Raw genomic sequence first — 20,492 nt, forward strand, 5'->3', positions numbered from 1 at the left:
CCACTTTCAGCGCGCTGACCGCAAAGTTACCCATGTAGTCGTACATGGGCGCGGCCATCTTGTTCGCATTGCGTATTTCCGTTTCCAGGCGCTAGTTGCATGCTCGCGTTGTGCGCGGGGCGCGATTGCGTGGTCGCGTGCTTTTTTGCGTGCTCGGGGGGAAATATCACGCAAACTTACCCACGTGGTCGCATTGGGCGTGGCCATCTTCTTTTCCATTCACTGCTATGGTTCTGGGCATGCTTTTTCCATCCTCTTTTAATCTCTGCAATCCTTTGTTTCTATGAACTTTGTTTTAATTTGTTTTACTCATATCTATCTCTTTATTTTTCTACATCTATATTTTGTGTTTTTTTCTACTTTTGGTTACTTAAAACTACTTTTTTTACTCTTTTCTTTTATTTACCTATTCCCTATACTTTCTTTCCTATTTTATTTTACTTTCCTGTCAAGGACCATGGCAAAGGGAGCAGGGAAGAACACCAAGGGGAACGGTCCCGCACCCCGTACCCGGCTCCCTTGCGGGCACTTGATGGGGGAGGCAGTAGTAGTCTGGGAGATCTTCAGCGCGGTGGAGGTGGCCGCACTGATTTTCTACATCCAGCGCCACCTACCCAAGACCGTCGCGGCAGGCGGCAGGCCCGGTGCCGGGTACGGGCCCTGGGAGCTTCGCCAGCTGTGGGGGAAGGTGTGCCGGGCCATGTATCGGGAGTCTGGGGTATGGCGCACCAACAACCAGGTGACGCACCGGTGGTCCGACATCCTGGACCGGGAGCAAGACCTGCTCTGCCTGCTTGGAGTCGAGATCCCGGGCCTTGGTGAGTAGTAGTAGCTAGTATTTAATCACTACTTTGTTTTCTCCTGCTCTGTGTTATGATGTTGCAATTTGTTTTTTCTGAAGAGCAAGAATGCTGCCGAATACATTGCAGGTAAATTATGTTTCAAAAGCTTCTGTGATTGAAGGTGCTCGCCTGCTCACTAGCAGTGCTACTATGCTTACTTGTTTTCAATTTTGTGCTCATTTGGCCTGAGTGATTGTGAATGAGTGAGTACTTTACAGAACTGCTAGAGAGACTAGAGACTCAAGTCTAGTCCTTCCTTTGTACTCCTGCTGCCACTAAGAAGAGATAGTGGTGGATTGATAGGTTGAGTATATTATGACTTGTTATTTAGTAGTAGGACTTTTTTTAGTGGTCTCCAATCATGATGACGGACTGTGTCTGTCACGTCGCGTGCTGGCAGTCGTAGTAGAACCTTTTTGTTGTTGGTTTAAATAGTGATTTACAACATAACTTTCCAAGTAGACGGTCTGCGAATCCAGCAATACTGTACTATCCTACTAGTTGACCAGATCAGATAGGTCAATACATGTAGTGCAATTGTTGGTAATTTGTTTTCCCAAGATAATTTTATATTGTGGTTAAAGAAATGAAATATTTCAAAAAAACAATCATCCATGTTTATGTTTATTTCATGATCATCAGCAGCACCTCCCAGGGGCAAGACGACAACAGAGACACCGGCGGAACAAGGTGGGCAGGATCGGTCCTCAGAAGTCTCTTCTGCTGGCCCCAGTAAGTTGTTCTGTTGTTAATATTAATAATTATACTTCCCTAACTTTTACAGCACCTATTCATTCCAACCTGTTTCCTAATTCTATTTTTTACAAAATAGTCTTTGATCTTCTTGTAGACTGTTTCTACATTATCCTGCCTCTACTATCACTCTCTGTGATACTACTATTTACTATTATTATGAGTCGGTCGGTGTAGGTAGCTAAGTTTGCCCAGTCGGCAAACAGTGTTAAACAAAACTTTGATCCAGCAATAGCTCTAGGCACAGAGTGCAGTCCACTGGGTTGCCCTTGCTGTCTATTCCAGTCTTAATGTTAGTGCTTTGACAATTCCCAACAACAAAATGTCAATGTCCACCAAGAATAAGCTAGTTTTTTCTTTTTGATTTGATAGGAGCACATACCATACCGCTAGTGTTTCAGGGACTATTCTGCACATACAGAAGTATGGACAAGAGAAATAGGACATTGTTGATGATAGGTGCAGTTCGACTTTCCACATACCTCAGTCAGAACAGAAGTTGAACCCCCAATGCCCTGACCGACTATCTATTTAGTGTGCCTGACCAATGATTAATTATGCGACCCAGAAGAACAGAAGAAGACTACCGAGTCCTGACCTATCAGAGTCACGGAAGCATGCTTGCAAAATGCAGTATTGCAACTGCAAACCCTTCCGCTCACTCTCTCATGAACAAAAACCACACAGTGTTTTTTAGTTTTAAAGTTTTATTTTCAAACAACAAATAAAAAAAACAATTTCTTTATTTTTAATAGAGCAGTATTCCCAGCGAGCAGTGGTGATAGGTGACGTTAAAGTTTAAACACCCTTCCCTAGAATATACTTCAACTTAACACATCGAATTATGATAATAACTGTGCGTGAGCCCTCACCTTGTTTGAACTTCAAGTACTGGTGGTGATGAGGAGTAGGTGGTGAAAATTGAAAAGCTCTTGTTGGCAGAAGCGCAATGGAATCTTCTGTCTGTAATTAGAAAAATGGTGCACGTTAAAAAGCAAGCATTCATCAGTTGTGCCATAAAAGTGTTGCATGTTATGGCTAAGCATATAAAAAGTTAACACCCTCCCCAAAACCGTCACTTTTTTTCAGTCCCAATAATTAAAAATAGTTTATGTATTAACATTTTCTTCCATTACGAAACAAAATAGGGGGTGGTGTATGCCATCTAAAAATATGACATGTTTTTTCTAGGCGTCACAACATCGGATGCGGCACCTACCACCAGTGCCGGGCCCAGCAGCGGGGAGGTGTCCACTCCAGGGGCTGATGCGGCGGCACCACAAGTGCCACCAGGAGGAGCTGCTGTGGGGGATGGCTCAGCAGCGGCGGACGGTGGTAAGTTATTATACTCCTTACTTAGTGACATTTTAGAGTAGGCTCGCAAATGGGTGTATGATGTACTGTACAGTAGAGAGTACACTGGTACCAGTACACTGTACTGTTAAGAACAGTTACTAATTTAGAACTACATTTTTGCCAATCACGGAGAAGACAGTCACCCTTGACTTAGCAATAGCATTAGCGGCGGTAGTTCTCGAGTAAGCAATGGCCCCCCCTCTATTTGACTTCAACTCAGCTGTGAAACTTTTATTGTGAAGCCAAGTCAGATCAGATGAACTTGAGGGATGTGATGAACTAAAAGGGAAAGAAGGGTGTAAGGAAGGACGAGCGAGTCGTAATATTTATGACTGTAAAGAATGATACCTGTTTTTGAATGCATGCAGAGGTGGCTGATAGGAAGGAATCAGATGCATGGCTGCTTGAAGCAAGGATGGTTGGAGGAGAAAGAAAAGATGAATCCCTGTGTGGGTGAATCAGAAAATGCATGTGTGGTGTGCATTGCAATATATCATTTGGGTGAATCTCAAATGCAAGTCAACACGGTGGTTTACCAAATAAAATAAAAAGGGTGTTAGTTGGTTGTTGAGAAAAAGTAAAGTTGGTCCAGTTGAGACATTAAGAAGAATGATAGACATTTACTTTGGAAGCCTGGATGGTATCTTCTTCCTCATAGATAGTAGAGGGGTATGGAGCAGACGCTCAGTGGATGAAGAGTGTTACTTTGAACAGCATGTCTGTGCCAGAGTAGCAAAGCAGAGGAAATCCAAATACTAGAAGTTGTGATTGTTCAGAAATACTCCCTGGAAACTTTTTTAAAGACTGTTGGGGGGGTGAGAATTGGGCGTTGGGGATTCAGAGGGACTCTTTGAGGGACATTCTTATGGACATTGGTTGGGGTTACGGAGGGGGGGTGATTTGGGTCTTTTGAATAGTTTATTTTTGTTAGGGAAAATATAATTATTTATTTTACATACTTCAACATAGTGTACACATTCATATTATTTTGTGGGGTGGTGGGCCGGGGTTACTGTACATTTGGTTCCCTCAAACTTACCAGCATGAATTATCTAAAACGTCCAAAAATGTACAAAAGTGCCACTAACATAGTTAGTGAATTCAATTGCCCTACTAGTACTTTACTAGTACTACTGTCAGTCTCTCCTCTCCTTTGAGTCCTAGCCCATTATTCTACCTCCCCAAAATGCTTATCTTACCTGTGATTTGTGTTTGAGAATAGAGCTAGGCACAGCGCTGGCTGCATGGCAAATGGTGATTACGGTTGCCCATGAAATCCATACAGGACAGAAATTACATTGTTCTGGTGGTAGTAGGAGTGGTACCACACTAGCAGTAGCAGCATATGAAAAAAAAAAGGAAATGACATTGAGTGGCCTGGGAGGAGTATTAGAAGGAACAGTATATATTTGTAGCCTAAGCAATGCTGAAGATAAGTATGGGGAAAAAATATTTGAATGGATGATTATGGCTACGACAAGAACAGTGGCACAGCAGCGTATCCTTTCTTCACGTGAAGGAGGATACTGTTGACTATGGATCCAATCGATGGTGGGCATGTAATTCAGAAATGATTTGAAAAAAATCATTGGTGTTTTTTTAAGAAGAATTATAATATCCTAGGATTCATCTAGTTGCCTTAAAATTGATTTGAGGAGGTTGCTTGCACCTTACCCTCCCCAGCAAGTGTGTGGAATTATTAATGTCATTTAGTCACACCTCAATAAAAAACCACACAGCCCGGGGGAAGAGGGTTAGGGTTTGACAATTGGATGGGAATGGGGGTGTTCGGGAAAGTTTTGTGGAGAGAGGAAAAAAAACACAGCATGGACAAACAACAAATGAAGAAAAACAAATCTTTGTATATGAAGACATCCATAAATCTTTTAAGGGACATAAAGGAAGTGCATGCACTACTGCATGCATTAAGTTGTTTGCTAAATGGATGGTTAGGTTACTGAAAAGTAGTACTTACTACAACTTACTAACTATGAAGAAACAATGTGACAGTACAGGGCTGCAGTAATTACGCAATTTCACTTGCCTATCTGCCCTCAGAGAGAATAAACACCTACTAGTACATTAAATTAGTTTTAAAAATAGCAAAGAAACTTATCAAATAGCTGGAGGGATGAATTTGAAGCAGAGAGCAAACAAACGCACAGAGTCACACTCATAGAAGTTCACAACAATAACAATATTTAAAAGATAAGGAGAAGTGAAGAGGATACTGTAATTGTATGTTGTAGTTGTCCTGTTCAATTTGGGAAGTTGCATGCATCCAGCCATTCCTCTTATTCGCGGTACTCCTCCATTCCATCTGACGTTCCATCGATCAATCTTGGTGACCAGACACACTGTCCACTGCCTGCCTGGCTGGTGCGGAATTGCGGATCGCTAATGGTAAGCCTGAGTTAATCGTTTTTCCCATTGCACAGGGTAAACCCCGGCATGTAATTGTTGATGGAAAACAGGGGGTGATATTAAAACACCACAGAGAAAAAAATATAAGGTACGGAGTGTAGTGCAAAATAACACTTTCAGTTTCAGAGGCGACAGTATTACATACAAGCATCATTTCTAAAGTGCGTACTCTGAGTCTCCTTTTCAAGGATAGTAATTAGCACACAGCAGGCCAGGGCCATGCAGACGGTCAAGGCAGGCACCACTGAGTGAATGAAGCAACCTGATTTAGCATACCTCTTTGACACAGACAGACAAAGCATATCTAATTGTATGCAGCAAGCCACATAGCCGCAATTTTACATGAACTGCTATCTGGACTCTGGCATAACAACACTACACTGGCTCGACCACTCCATACCACGACTAGACAGACATTTAGTTCTGCTGTAGTTGACTGGTTTACCTGTTTGCCACTCACGGAATGGCCATAGTTCTTCTGTAAACCGACAATGATGATCCATCCATCCCAGTGAGTGACTTTAAAGAAAAGAAATATTATGTAACTTTGATCACCAAGACTCATCATCGTCATGGTATATTGGCAAACTCAATCTTGTTCATGCAGTCGCATTCTACACACACAGTGAGTCCAAGGACATTTTGCATATTAAAAAATGCAACGTAGTGGCCCCTGCAGTAGAAGTAGAATTTGAATTAAACAAGGTAAAAAAACGGAGTAGACTTGAGATACATTTAGTGTGTACAAGATTAAATAATAACAGAAGACATATGATGATTCATTTCATGCACAAACAAACAGCAATTGCTTTTATCATAGCCAGACAGCCAGTGCTGTCCACTGCATGCCATCTCATTATTCATTACGTGTTCCACTTTTTGGCCGCATCTTGCTCTTAAAGTGGAGGCCCACAGGGCTGCCTCTCTTGTTAATTTCAGAAGTAACTGTCAGCAATCAGCATATAGTCAGTAATTCCAGTCCCACTTCTTTTGAGGGGACTCGTCTACAAAGCGACAGTTTCTTCATTCTGCGTAATCCAGCCATCTGCCTTGAGGGAAATGGATAGGGGGAGTCTGGAGGAGGAGGATAAAGGAGCATGACTGAGTTGTGAACTTGTGAACTTCAGGATTGCAGACAGCGGCACCTTCAATAGGGAAATAAGACGAAGACAGTGCTGCTGATGGATTTGTTATGATTAGAGTTTTGTTGTGGTAAAAGTTGCAAAACAAAGAAAGACACACAGAAGTAAAAGTGAATAAGGAGTCAGGACGGAAAAAAAGGAAGTCAGTTTCAGGCCTAGGTGTCAGGGAAGTAGAGCTCGCCTTCAAACTCTGTGAATTGAGAAGGGAGTAGGTCAGCTAACAATCCGTCACCTAAGTCGGTGTCCTCTTCTCCCTGTGTGGATTCACATATTTGGTGGTATGAAGTGTTGGTTCATCTTGATCATTGTTAACCTCTCCATATTTTTGGGCGAGAGGCGGGTCCTTTTTGAAGTTACAATGGCACCAGCAGCACTGAAAACACGTTCTGAAGACACGCTTGCGAGTGGGCAAGACAAACAATTTAGAGACAGCTTGGCGATCAGTGGCCAGTGAGGCCTTTTCCCATACCAATACACCAATGGGTTGTGATCAATGTAGACTTCTGTTGGGTCATCCAGATAGGCCTGCACCATCCGCTCAAGGTCATCCAGGGCTGCTCCACTTTGCGTACCATCTGTGGCCTTTGCATCAGCACTGGAACGAGCAAACCCTTGATGAGTTATCCAATCCGCTTCTGACAATATTATGGCTGGGCCTGGTGCAGGTGAGGATAATGATACGGTTGCTGGTGTATAACCGCTGTGAGGGAAAGTGACTGCCATCGGCCACAGAAGTAGACCTTGACACCGGAGGGCCTGCTGATTCAGTAGTACTTCTGCCGGTCCTTCAATTTCCTGCCGCTCTTTTTCGAACCGAGTGGCTGACAGAGCTAGCCAATGTTTGTACTTTGAAACATCTGCTTCAGTAAAAGGAATGAATGCTTTGCTGGCCACTGCCTTTATGTACCGTGGATCTAGAATAGTCGCACAAATGTAATGTTGTTCTGTATGTATTTTTTTAAGCCTTTCATTGTCAACTAGGCAGGATATTAAGCTCTCTGCCAACTGATATGCGTCTTGCTTGTCAGTATTATCTTTGAACGTTGAAGTCACCACCTTCAGTTGGTGCTCTAGCATGCGCAACAATGGGATAGCTTTGCCCAAAGTACAGTCCTCCCTGCTGACTTCACACGCGAAGACCTCAAAAGGACGAAGCATGTCTGTCAGGTGTTTAACTAGATCCCATTCCTCCAACTCTAGCCTCATGCCTTTCATAGTAGAACCCAGTGCAAAGACATACCCATTGATTACCAAGCACTGCTCAGACAGACGCTCAAGCATGTAGAAGGTTGAGTTCCAATGTGTTACCACCTTCTGGATGAGTCCTCTGACTGGCACTCTACGTTCATGTTGAAGTTTCCTCAGCTGCTTCCGGGCCTTAAAAGAATGGCTGAAATGTGTGCAGATTCTTCGGCAGGTGGTCAGTAACTTGCTGACTGTGTTTTCTTTTTTCAAGTAATCTTGAACAACAATGTTAATACTGTGCGAAAAACACTGCACTCTGAAATAGTCACCATCATTCATGGCCCTAACTATATTACTGCCATTATCCGTGGAAATATAACAATCATGCGCTTTCTTGGATGCAGACCTTACTGTTAAACTCCTCCAAAATGTTTACTGCAGTATGAGATTTCTCCATGGCAAACATGGCTACTGTTGCATGTTTCCGACTAGCTTGAAAAATTGTGGCAGTGTCAACACCTGCAGACATCTTTTCTCTAACCCCTGCAAAAGAGACCCAGTGTGCAGTGATGCACATGTAATCAAGGGCTTGGCAACTGGTCCACACTCTTCTGCAAAGCTGCCCCAATCACCTCTTGCACATCTTGCTGTAGTGCTGGAACCGCAACTCTGGCAAAATAGGATCGGCTAGGAACCTTTCATTTAGGGCAGACTGTTGCCACAAATTGTCGAAAACCCACCCCTTCCACGAAAGAAAAAAAGAGAAGGTCCAGCATTAACATTTTAGCCAGCATTGCATTATAAAGATGTGCCGGTAGGTGGTTGCGTTCCAATGGCGCCTCCAACCAAAACATGCTTTTAATGGTGGTCTGGATCGTTTTCATATGTGATGAGGATGCAGACCCCTTCAACCCAGTTAGGCTCATTGATGTACTTTTTCTCATTGGTGTCTCTACCAGACTACTGTGCCTCCTTGATGTTGTTGGGGTAGAGGAGGGTGTGGGCGCTACCACTGCAGTGCTGCTGCCAGGGGTTCTGTGTGTACCAGAAAAAATGTCTCTCGGTTGTTCACCTCCCCCCTGCACGATCAGATCCTCTTCGTCATCAGATGCAATATCAATGTCTACATTTGGATTTGTACTTTTGGCTTCCCGGAACTTACTTAGGTGCGCCTCCCACTGGATAGTGTGGTGTTTTTGGAGATGACCTCTCTGGCCTCCGGTACTATAGTTGGTACCAAGCTTACCCCAACTAACTACAGTTTTACAAATTGACCAAATAACTAGGTTTTCCGCCTTTTTGCTAACACTAAAGAAGTCCCAAACTGGGGACTTGAGATGTCTGGTGGTGGTGGTGGAGGTGCTACTTTCAATGCCAGATGAAGTGGAGGATGGGCGTGGCCGAATTTAACTCTGTTGTGCACTTACAGTTACAGCACCACTACTTGAGGTAACGGAGGTCGAGCTGGATGGAGGTCCCTGCCAGCCCTTTTTCTGAAGAGAAAATATGGCAGCAGTAGTTTGTGTTGGTGTAGTAGTTACCTGCGTTGGTGGTGGTATCAGTGCCACGTCGCCCACATCCCGCTCAGCAGCAATTCGGGATAGCGTAAAAATGTCTGTCTGCTGCATGCCCGCTGGAGCTGGAGTGACGACTGTGATGACTGGGTCATAATCTTCAGACTGTTCATCAGCAGCAGAATACACCACTTCTACTCCTTGTTCGTCGTCATCACCCATAAGTGAAAGCCTTGCGGGAACCTTCCTTTTAGGCTTGGATACCTTTGTCGGCTCATGGCGTGCCTCCCTCTCAGACTGCATTGGTGGGTTCTAATCTAGATCAAGATCATCAGAAGGAAGTGGGCTTGAAGAAGAACTTGTACTAGCCCTCCTTGACCTTTTTCTTGCTGGGGATCTGGAAGACAATGGATCATCAGGAGGAGTGGCTTGCTCAGATGATACCTCCGCTTGAATCTCGATTTCCTGATATGCCCCTACTTCTGGAGGAACAAGCATTGTGGGCAGTTGTGCCTCTCCATGTGCCTCTCCCTGCAGCTCTACTTGCACCTCTACTTGCGCCTCTACTTGCGCCTCTCCTTGCGCCTCTCCTTGCGCCTCTCCTTTTCGCCTCTCCTTGTTGCACCTGTGGTTGTTGTTGGGGCTGTGGTTGAACTCTCGTCAGATGAGTTACACCCTGCGTTGATTGGATGCTACTTTCTTGCGATGAGTCAACGCCAACATCACTGGTCGATGGTGATTGAGCAAATAAAGTGGCTGCCTCTGCGGCACTCACGGCCTTGGGCCTAACTTGGCGTGGTGGCACTGAGACCAATGAAGCTGAGGTGCTGCTCCCAGCTTGGTCCCCGGTGGACACCGCTGCTGTAGGCATCGTTTTCTGTTCCCCAAAAAAAGTGTCGGAGGGCTCACCAGTCTCCTTGGTAAGTGGCGCCACTTGCTTCTTCTGCTCCTTCTTACTGGCAGTGGCACCTGCAACTTTCTTGGTAGAGGAGCTACGGCCACCTTTCTTTGGGCCCATCTTCTTAAGATGTCAGAAGAACAGCAGGCCATAGTTGCACGAGTTGCAGAGTTGTTTGTGGCCACACGTGACATCACGTGACGTTGTGCTGCACACACCGCAGCAGGACTTCTTCCTGGCACTGATGATGAACGATGAGGATGATTGATTTGTGGTTTTCATTGTGCACCTAAAAGCTAAGGAAGCCAGAGGAACATCAGTTAAATAAATGTTGCATATGTCGTGCTTCAATTAATATTTGCAACTAGGCACTAATATTATTACAACACACCCCAAAACGGAAAGACCAAAAATAAAAATTGCAATAATTTCTAATCAAAAATGGATGTTTTACATTAATAGAAGATAGACCCCACAGAAAGCCTTGGTCCATACACCACACTGAGTACCCCTGGGCATAATGGATGAAAGCAGGGCAGACTTGGTGCAGGCCTATGGCACAAAGCACACTGCCTGGCTACAAAATGGCCCCTTGACACCCACCCACATGGCCAGGCCCTGCCTGGACCTGGCCTCAAAATGGCCCCCACCCACATGACCAGGCCCCAAACCCACCCCATAAAAATTGAAAAACACACACAAATCACAACAATCCAATGCCATCCATGCCCTAAATGATGTTTAAATTCAAGAGACCCCACAGAAAGCCTTGGTCCATGCACCACACTGAGTACCCCTGGGCATATTGGATGAAAGCAGGGCAGACTGGGTGCAGGCCTATGGCACAAAGCACACTGCCTGGCTACAAAATTGCCCCTGCCCCCCACCCACATGGCCAGGCCCTGCCTGGACCAGGCCTCAAAATGGCCCCCACCCACGTGGCCAGGATCCAAAACCACCCAAACAAATGAAAAAAACACACAAAAATCACCACAATCCAGTGCCATCCATGCCCTAAATGTTGTTCAAATTCGACAGACCCCATAGAAAGCCTTAGTCCATGCACCAATGAGTACCCCTGGGCATACTGGCTAGTGTGGCTTTACACACGCAAACCAAATTTTTAAAAAAACACATATAACAGTGAGCTATTCAATTCCATGACATAAATGATATTTAAATTCAACAAAACTCACAGAAACAGTTGTATCATGCACCCATGACTAACCCTCGGCCTACTGGATACAGTACCTACCCACAATATATTTTTTTCAAAGTTGTGAAAAAGTTTAAAAATTGTAGTTGTGATGGAGCGAGGTGGTAAAACAAAATTTTGTGTACCCCTCTTAAAGTCAATGTTCCATAACGTTAATATTTACTAATGGAATGTTTTGTGAACTAATCAACCATAGTATAAGATGCATACATTTATTACACATGGGAGTACTAATTTTGCCTGCATGTTGCAATAAAATTAACTAATATGTATTGTTGTCGTGTTGTGAATTAATGCACAGCTTAGATATAAACAAACGTAGTTTAAATGTGCTTATTGTTTACGTTTTGTGCTAAGAAATGGTCGATTATGTAAGTATTAAACGCATTTGTGTGGCTTATTTGCTAGGTAACAACTAATGGGGAAACATTAGTATGGTGGGAGGTAAACAGGAGGGTTTATTTGCATATTTAACATGAATTTGTGTTTGTTTCTATGATAGTTCCAAAAGTGGCCTCTGAGGCCTGTATGAAAGATGGCTGCCCGGGTAAACTGTGAGCAAAAGATGGACAGCGCAGGGGCGCCTAAAGCCTGCAAGTCAGAGTGAACTGCCTGTGCTCAAGGAGGTTCAAGGCTACCTTGCCCAGAACTTAGGATGGGTGCCAAACATGGACGCTTGAATCATGGGAAAAGGTCTTGATGTTGCCACTCAAGGAAATGACTAGGCCAAAGACTGTCCTAAAACAAATCCCCTTTATTTTTCTGCTGACTCGTTGAGAGAATGATGTTGTAATGGTGAGGAGATGCTCACCCACCCCAAATTTGTCCAATCAGAATTCTTTTTATTTTTTATTTTTTTTATTTAGAACCAGGACAGTACATTGGATACACATCATTTCATAAAAAAAAGAAGGAACCAAAAGAAAATAAAGAAAAAGAAAAACAAGTCTATAGGTATATTTCTACCAAAAAAAATAAAAATTACAACAGCAAGAAGAAGTGGTATCAGTTCAGTGAAGCATAAATAAGAAGTTAACAGCAAAAAGAAAAAAGAAAAACATTTTTAACTAGGATTTATACCTTCCCGCCATTGCAATATAGGATCCCAAATAGCCTCGCCCAATTTCCTAGCTTTCAATCCTCTGGTAGCATAAATCGATGTCTCATAATTGCAAACCGCTAGGAAGCGAGCTAGCCACATTTGGAATGTAGGGGGGACAGAGTCTTTCCAACAAGCTGAGATAATTATTCTTAATATAGCCGTACCAATAAAAACAAGTCTTTTTTCGCTTCTGGTAAATGTTAAGGACCCATCAAAACCCATTAAATATAAGCAGTCAGATTCGGGTAATCTATGCCCGAATATAACCGACCAATAGTCTGCGATCATACTTTTTACTAAATCAAGCTTACCACAGCTACTAAACATGTGAATATTCTCTGCCGGACCTGTTGCACATCTAGGACAAAGATCATTTTCTCTTTTCCCCCAGGTAAATAGTTTAACCGGGGTATAATACAAACTAAACATAGTTTTATATAACTGGGCTTTAAGATTACTGGACATGAGCAGGCGATTAGATAGTTCTATACATTTATACAGATCAACATCGGGATTTTCAAGCTTCACAACCCAATTTACTTCTGTTTTCTCTAGATCATCTCGAATTTCGCACATAAGGGTATCATAAAGGGTGCCGATTCTTGTATTGGATCTATTCAGGAGGTCAATTAATTGAATATTGGAGAGATCTAGAGTTGCAACATTGGATTTGAGTTTAGTAAATAATTGAGCATACTTAAGAAAATCTCCTTTGGGCAGATTATATTTCACTTTTAAGTCAGAAAAGGAAGTTTCAATGCCATTGATCAAAAAATCGTAAACCGTTACAATACCCAGGAGTTTCCATTTTCTAGCTATAGAATCGAACCCAATGTTGGAGGTGATAGAAGAATGCCACAAAGGTGTATATCTGGTGATCTTACTAATTTGCATGTGTTTGTGGATTTTCTTCCAAACTTTAAAAGCATTAGTGATAGTTGTAAATTGTCGAAATTGTCTATAATAGGAGGTGTCTGTGTAGCGAAGAAACAAGCCGTCAGCATTACTCCCCAGAATTCGCTCGTAAATAGAAGGAATATAATCCATTATGCTGTGGCCGGTCACGCTTTTAGTTTTAATCAGAGGGGCAAAGATCTGCATAAAGGCGGACCAATGATACAGAATTGTGTTAGGGATAGCTAAGCCTCCTCTATCTAAGGGTAAGGACAATAATTTATGCGACCTCCTGATCTTGCCGTTTTGCCAGATGAACTTGGACATAAGTGAGATTATTGTTTTCAAAATCTTATCGTCAATGGCTAAGGGGATAGCCCGGAAAAAATAAAGAAATCTTGGTAGGACATTCATTTTTAAGAAGTTAGCTCTCCCTATAATAGTAAGATATAAGCTGTTCACACGCTCAAGATCCTTTTTAATTCTATCTAGAAGAGGGTTGAGATTAGTTTTAACAATAGTTTTAACATCTGGGCTGATCATACCTCCCAGATAAGTGGCATTATTCGTCACCCTGGGGTCATTGCAGACTATGTTGTTGGTGCATATAATTAAAGTTTTCCCTTTATTAAGGGAATACCCTGAGAATTTACCATATTCAGTGGTAAGGTTTTCAATGGTGATAATAGACTCAGAAGGATCAGGAGTAACAATAGCTATGTCGTATGCGTAAGCCAATACTTTTGTTTGGTATTGACCGCAGACCACGGGCTTAATTAAATGAGTCTCTAAGAATTTTAAAATTAAAGGATTGATATATAATGCAAATAATATAGGGGAGCAAGGACACCCCTGTCTAGTGCCCCTGGATATGCTAATCTGACCAGCAACTGATCCGGGTAGTTGAACCTTAGCTTTAGGGGAGTAGTACATGCTTTTAATTGATTTGATAAATTTGGGGCCAAAATTAAGGTGTGACATAACCGCCCATAAAAAGGACCAAGAAACGCGGTCAAAGGCCTTTTCAGCATCTAGCAGGATCATTGACATCCGGCCGCCCGTAGCAGACATGGAATCAAACAAAGTAATAACTCTGTTAATATGGTTGGTGGTTCCTTTCCCTAGGATGAAACCATGTTGCCACGGGGAGACCAGATGTTCAACGACCCTGCTCAGCCTGACAGCCATCACCTTAGCGTATAATTTGGAGTCCGAATTAATTAATGAAATTGGACGGTAAGAAGTAACTAGTTCCGGAGGTTTGCCTTTCTTTGGAAAGACGACAATATTAGCTTCGTTCCAGGATTCGGGAGGTATCCCGTTGTATTGAATACCTACAAATAGATCATGGAGAAACGGCCCTAGCTGGTGAGACAGTATTTTATATAAATCCATAGGAATTTTATCAGGGCCTGCGGCCTTGCCGGAAGCCATAAGCGATAGGGCAGTGAACACCTCTTCTATTGTGATTTCTTTTTCAAGGTCTCTATGAGAAACATCATCAAGGCGTTTTTCAGCATTTGGGAAATTAAGTAAGTTATATAGATAAGTAGCGGAGTCACTTTCAGTATAAATAGCATCTTCAGAGTATAGTTTCTGATAATATAATTGGAATTGTTTGGCAATATCATCAGTTTGGGTATATACCTGTCCGCTGTCCTGAATAGAAGTAATATTTTTAGAAGTGGTCTTCTGTCGAGTACGAAGTGCTAATTGTCTGCCAACTTTTTCTCCGCTCTCCTAAACGTCCTTTCTGTGTACTCTATACGTTTGGGCCGCATTCTGACTAAGATTGTGGTTAAGGTCTGTTTTTAGGGCTATGACCTGATACATCTCCTGTTTTGCATCAAAACCTCTTGATATTTGTACGATGTGTTGTTGCTCAGCAATCTCTAGAGCTTGCATCTTAAAATTAAGATCTTTAAGTAGCAGCTTTCTGGCATGATTCTGAAAACTAATGGTTTCACCTCTAAGGGAGGCTTTAAAGCTATCCCATACTGCATTCCTCGATGCGCTAAATCGATTGGCCTCGAAAAATTGCGTAGTCCAAAGTTTTATATGAGAGATATATTGGATATTAGCCAGCAGCTTACGGTCAAATGTCCAGGATCTGCGTTGACTGGTGGGATCGGGTATTTTTGTTAGAAAAATAAGGGAATTATGATCCGAAATGATCTTTGGGTATTTGCTAATTGAAGAGTATGCTAGAAATTCATGTGATACGAAGAAATAATCAATCCTGACGTGTTTTTGATGGGGGTGCGAAAAATAAGTATACCCAGGATCGTCTTTATTAGAATAATTCCAAAATTCAACTAGCCCTAAACTACTGGTCAGTCTGACAAGTGCTTTAAAATCCTTGGGTTTACGACCTGTATATCTCTGCTGAAATAGGGTTACATCAGGTTGTACTTTAAGAGATATGTTGAGATCCCCACAGATGATAAGTGGGCCTTGCCAAGTTGGGAGCTCTGTTTCTAGAAAGTCAAGAACAGCTGGGTCGTCTTGATTAGAACCGTAGATAGTGTAAATTGAAATTCCAGACGCCAGTTTAGCCACCGCCCACCTGCCATGCGGATCTGACATATGCCGAACTGCTATCCCAAGATGAGTTTTTGCCAGAATCTCTACACCCCTTATATTCGAAGTTTGTGTTGAGTTTGTTAATACATTATAACCTCTTAATCTCAACAAAGATCTTTTGTCCCAGGGTATATGCGTCTCCTGGAGACATAAGACATCGACAGGGTTTAAGCGGACTAGTTCAGCCAAAAGAAAGCGTTTATTGGTAGTCAATAGCCCCCCTACATTCAATGTTTGGACCGTAAGCTTACCCATTGTCAAGACTGTGTGTTTGATGACGTGTAATACCTGGGCATATTTGATTATAGAGACCATATATCGGCATCTTCTTCTTCTGTTTAGAATTTATTTTACAATAGTTCATAGAAACTGTGCATCCTTTTATCTGGCCTGGTTCATTTTTTTTGTTTTTAATGCACCCCCCCTCTGAACCCCCCCCTTCCCTACCCCCCTTACCCAACCCTCCCACCACGACCCCCCCCCCCCAAAACAAGAGGCATTCAGACTCAGCCAGAGTCTGGGTGATGAAGAGCAAAGCGATACCTGAGCTACCACTTAAAAATTAACATCATATGTAGAATCCAGACAGGATCACCTAGAAAGGAAGCAAGCCTATTATGACATAAGAGACTAGCAGCTCAAAAGAGATGGAGGCCTTACAGTTGCAATGCATTTGTCTATTTACTGAATCCCATCTAGGCAAGCTTTGGCCTTAATCTCCGAGGTAAAAAAGACAGTCTGTCCAGCATGTACAACTTTTAATTTAGCAGGATTGTTCAGATAGGCTTGAACTCCTTTATCTTGAAATAGCTTGATCAATGAGCATAAACGCCATCTTCGCTCTACAGTTGCGTGACAGAAATCAGGCCTAGTGAAAAAAGAGCAATCTTTAAACTTCAGTTTGCGATCAGGTCTAGCTTTCTCTGCAATAATCTGCCGTAACAAAAAATTCCCAAAATAAACTAAGATGGCACGCGGGTAGACACCAGGTTTAGAAGGTATTTTAAAAGGGACTCGATGTGCACGTTGTATCTCCAAGTCTAAGTTCCAATCCTTAAGTTCCGGCATTGTGTCTCTAAACAACTGCACTACAAATGCCCGGATGTTCTCGCCCTCGATTTTTTTCGGGAACTCCCAAAATACGTAGATTGCTACGGCGTTGTCGATTCTCGAAATCCTCGAGCTTCCATTTCATATCTAATAGTTCAGCGTCTTGTAGTTAGATTTTTTCAGTGTTAACCATCACCTCGTTCTCGTTAGAGAGCACTCTTGACTCAATCACAGTTACTCTCTCTCCAAATGCAGTGCAGGTCTTAGTAAGCTTTCTGACGACCCCCTGGACCTTACGTAGTGCAGCTCTAGATTTTTTACTTTCAAGGGTGGTCTCTTCTCTATGGGCTGCAATCGCTTGCAAAATAGTCTCCACTGCTGCCGTCGAAGAGAACTCGTAAGAATCAGGATGATGAGAGTCATGAGCAGGGGAGAGAGACAGCTTCGGTGGAGGATGGTCACCCTCTGTGCGTCTAAGTAACGGTCTGGAACTTGCCCCTGGTTTTGTGAGGACAGTATTAGTTTTAGAGTGATCTTCATTGGTGCCTTCAGAAGAACTACAGATATATTCTGATTCCTGTCCCTCCTCTAAATCAGAAGAAAGCTCGGGGTCTGATTCAGAATCAGGTTCTAGAGAGCCATCCGTTTCAATCTCCACCCCTGCTTCGTCAGAAAATGAGTAAAATTCAGAAGGTTCTTTATCCCCGTCTGTAGTTATGCGTGCTTCTTGTACTACAGTAACTGGTGTCTCAAATTCAGGGATAGCAGGGGGTAGGGAGGGTTCTAGAGCCACATTTAGCAAGCTGGGATTAATTAGTACAGTGCTCATGTTGGAATTCATTGAGGTTAGGATTGGCATAGAGTCATTGATATCCTCCGGGCGAGTCAAGACATGGCCCTTCTCTTGTATGACTGGCTCATCTAAAAGCTCACCCCCCAAGATGTTGGCACTTTCACCTGAAAAAGACATACAGAGCTCCACAACGTTTTGTTCATTTTGCTCGATCGGCTCTAAGCTTAGAGAGTTAGAGGAACCCCCCGGTTCATTCCTAGCAGTATTAGCCACACTCGTCACAGTCATAGAAGCAGAGCCAGTACTCACAGTTTGTGTGATCGGTTGTGGTGGTAAGATGGAAAGCTGAGCTGTCGTTAACTGTTGAAGAGGCAAAATGTCATTCAAAAGCTCATTCCCGCTGGGTGTAATTGTAGTTGATTGATTCATGTTACAAGTTCCTTTTTTGCGCCTCAATAATTCAATTACTGATCGACCTGGAGAAGGCTGAGTTAGGGGGGTCAGTTACCTTCTGGCAGCAAGAGCCTCGTGTCTTGGGGATCCCTCCGAAGGTAAAGGATTCTTTGTTTTGCCCTTGCGCCGCCCAGTTGAAGCAGAGGCACATTCAGATCCAGCTCCTTCTTTTCGAATCCGTTCCGATTCTTCCCTGACTGTCCGGGCTTCCTTAGCGAGCCTTGCACGGGCAGCAGCCGAAGAAACCGCTGAGGCCGTTTTTGGGGGCATATCGGAACGTTCCTGTTCAAAATTAGCCAAGAACGAGTCTTGCAATGTTTTCCCACACGTTGCCGATTCTGGCTGGGCTGGAGCAGGCAAGCAACAGGTGAGAGAGAATTCCTGAACAGTCACCGGACGAGCTGGTGCGCAGGATACGAGGTGAGCCCAGAGCGTGTTTGAAGGTAAAGCGGCACAGAGGGATTTGAAAACGGCGTGTTTGAGGCAGGTAACCAAAGAACTCTGCTGTGCCCCTGCAGCGCAGAACACGCAGATTGAAGAGTCTTTCAGGGGCTCAATTACCATAGCGCTTTTGAATTATTTGTTATTGTGGAGGCGATCCGTTTACTGAAGCTTAAGCACGTTTTTTTTTTTATTTAAAACGTTACGGAGCAATAGCTTGTGCAGTGGAGAACGAGGAAATTCTTTCATAGTGAGAAATTAACCCATTGATGAAAAACCCGCCGTAATCGCGGTAGAAATCCTGGTGATCCAAACGGGTTTCTGGAGCTCAGGTACGTTGCTGCTAGCGGTTCGGATCAAACCGCCATCTTGCCTCTCCCCGATGTGGCTGTCCAATCAGAATTCAAATAAGGAATAGTAGATACTTTTTAGATAGATTAAGTTAGGAAATTAGTGTATAAAAACCCCTGGTTTCGTCTAGAGGGGGTCGCTTTTTCGATTTCTACACGAAGTGCTGCCAGACTGAAGATTGACTCCTGGATGTAAGAACTTTTCTTTGTGAACTTTATTTGTTTGCTTTGCAGGATTGAAGGGTAAGATGAGGGTGTTAGTTAGGGATGCTAGGAGAGAATGAATTTGGAACTATCTGTTCTTTGCTAAACTTATAACTAATTTCTAAAATAAGCGATTTTTCCTGAGCTCTAAATAAAATGATCATTTTTAAATATAGTTTAAGATCTTACTGAATAAAGAATTAATTAATGCATGAATGTCAGACATAATAAAGTTTTGCTTTTAATAAAATTGGGAAAATGGAATTTTGAAAGCTGGTCTTGTGATTTTCCTATGCCTAATTTTCTAGCAGATCCATTGCCACTATGGTGGTGCGTCTGAATAATTAAACGTTTGAATAAAACCATGGTAAAGTGTAATAATCTGTAGGTGTAAATAATAATTGATTTAAATAGGTTGTAGACACTCCACCAAATGTTACAGCATTTCTCCATTGCGATTCACCAAAGCCTTGAAGTCAAGTGTAAGTGAACAGAGTAAATGTGCAGTGTTATGGGCCCCACTGACGAATGATTGTGTGTTTAAAGGTTTCAGGGAAATGGCGAGTATTGATTAGAAATGATTTCTGGAGTCCCGCTGTAGCAGTTGCAGCAACTGCAATGCCCCAAACAAACAACACCAACTTACTTGTAAAATCTCAAATCCAAAAGTAATCCAAAAGTGATCCAAACAAAAAGTCCTCAAATACAAATATCCAGCAGCAGCCACAAAAAGTAATCCTTCCAGCTCCAGATCCAAATGAAAAGTGACCAGGACATGGACAAAGCACTGGGAGGAGCCTGCTGGACAGGAACAGGAAGTTGGAGACTCTGGGGCACTTCCTTCCTCCCACCCCCCCCCCCAAAAAATGGACTCCTTGCACAAAAATGTGCAGCCAAATTTCAATCTGAGGAGTTATTCTGATCCAAATAATCATCTTCAGAAGGTTTATGCTGCCTGCGGTAGATTTCTTGTGCAGAATTGCAATTTTTGCAAGTTCGGGAAAGTGAGCTGTTCAAATCTCCCGCCGGAAGTCAGCTGCACGTCGCATCTACGTGTTCGTAATTGTTTACTCCCGTGATGCGTGATCGCGGGCCCTTATGACGTAGTCACATTCCCCAAACTCTCGCAGTGCAAGATGGCGGGCCTCTATGACGTACTCGCGGTCGAAAAGTCTTGCGCGATCCCGCAGCAAGATCCAAAATGGCGCAGCGCACGCAAACCGGGAGGAAAAACAACTCGGCGAACTCAGAATCACAGTAAGTCAACGCCGCGCGCGTGAGATTGTATTTTT

The sequence above is a fragment of the Lissotriton helveticus genome, chromosome 4_1 (assembly GCF_964261635.1).
Source record: "Lissotriton helveticus chromosome 4_1, aLisHel1.1, whole genome shotgun sequence".
NCBI classification, from domain to species: Eukaryota; Metazoa; Chordata; class Amphibia; order Caudata; family Salamandridae; genus Lissotriton; species Lissotriton helveticus.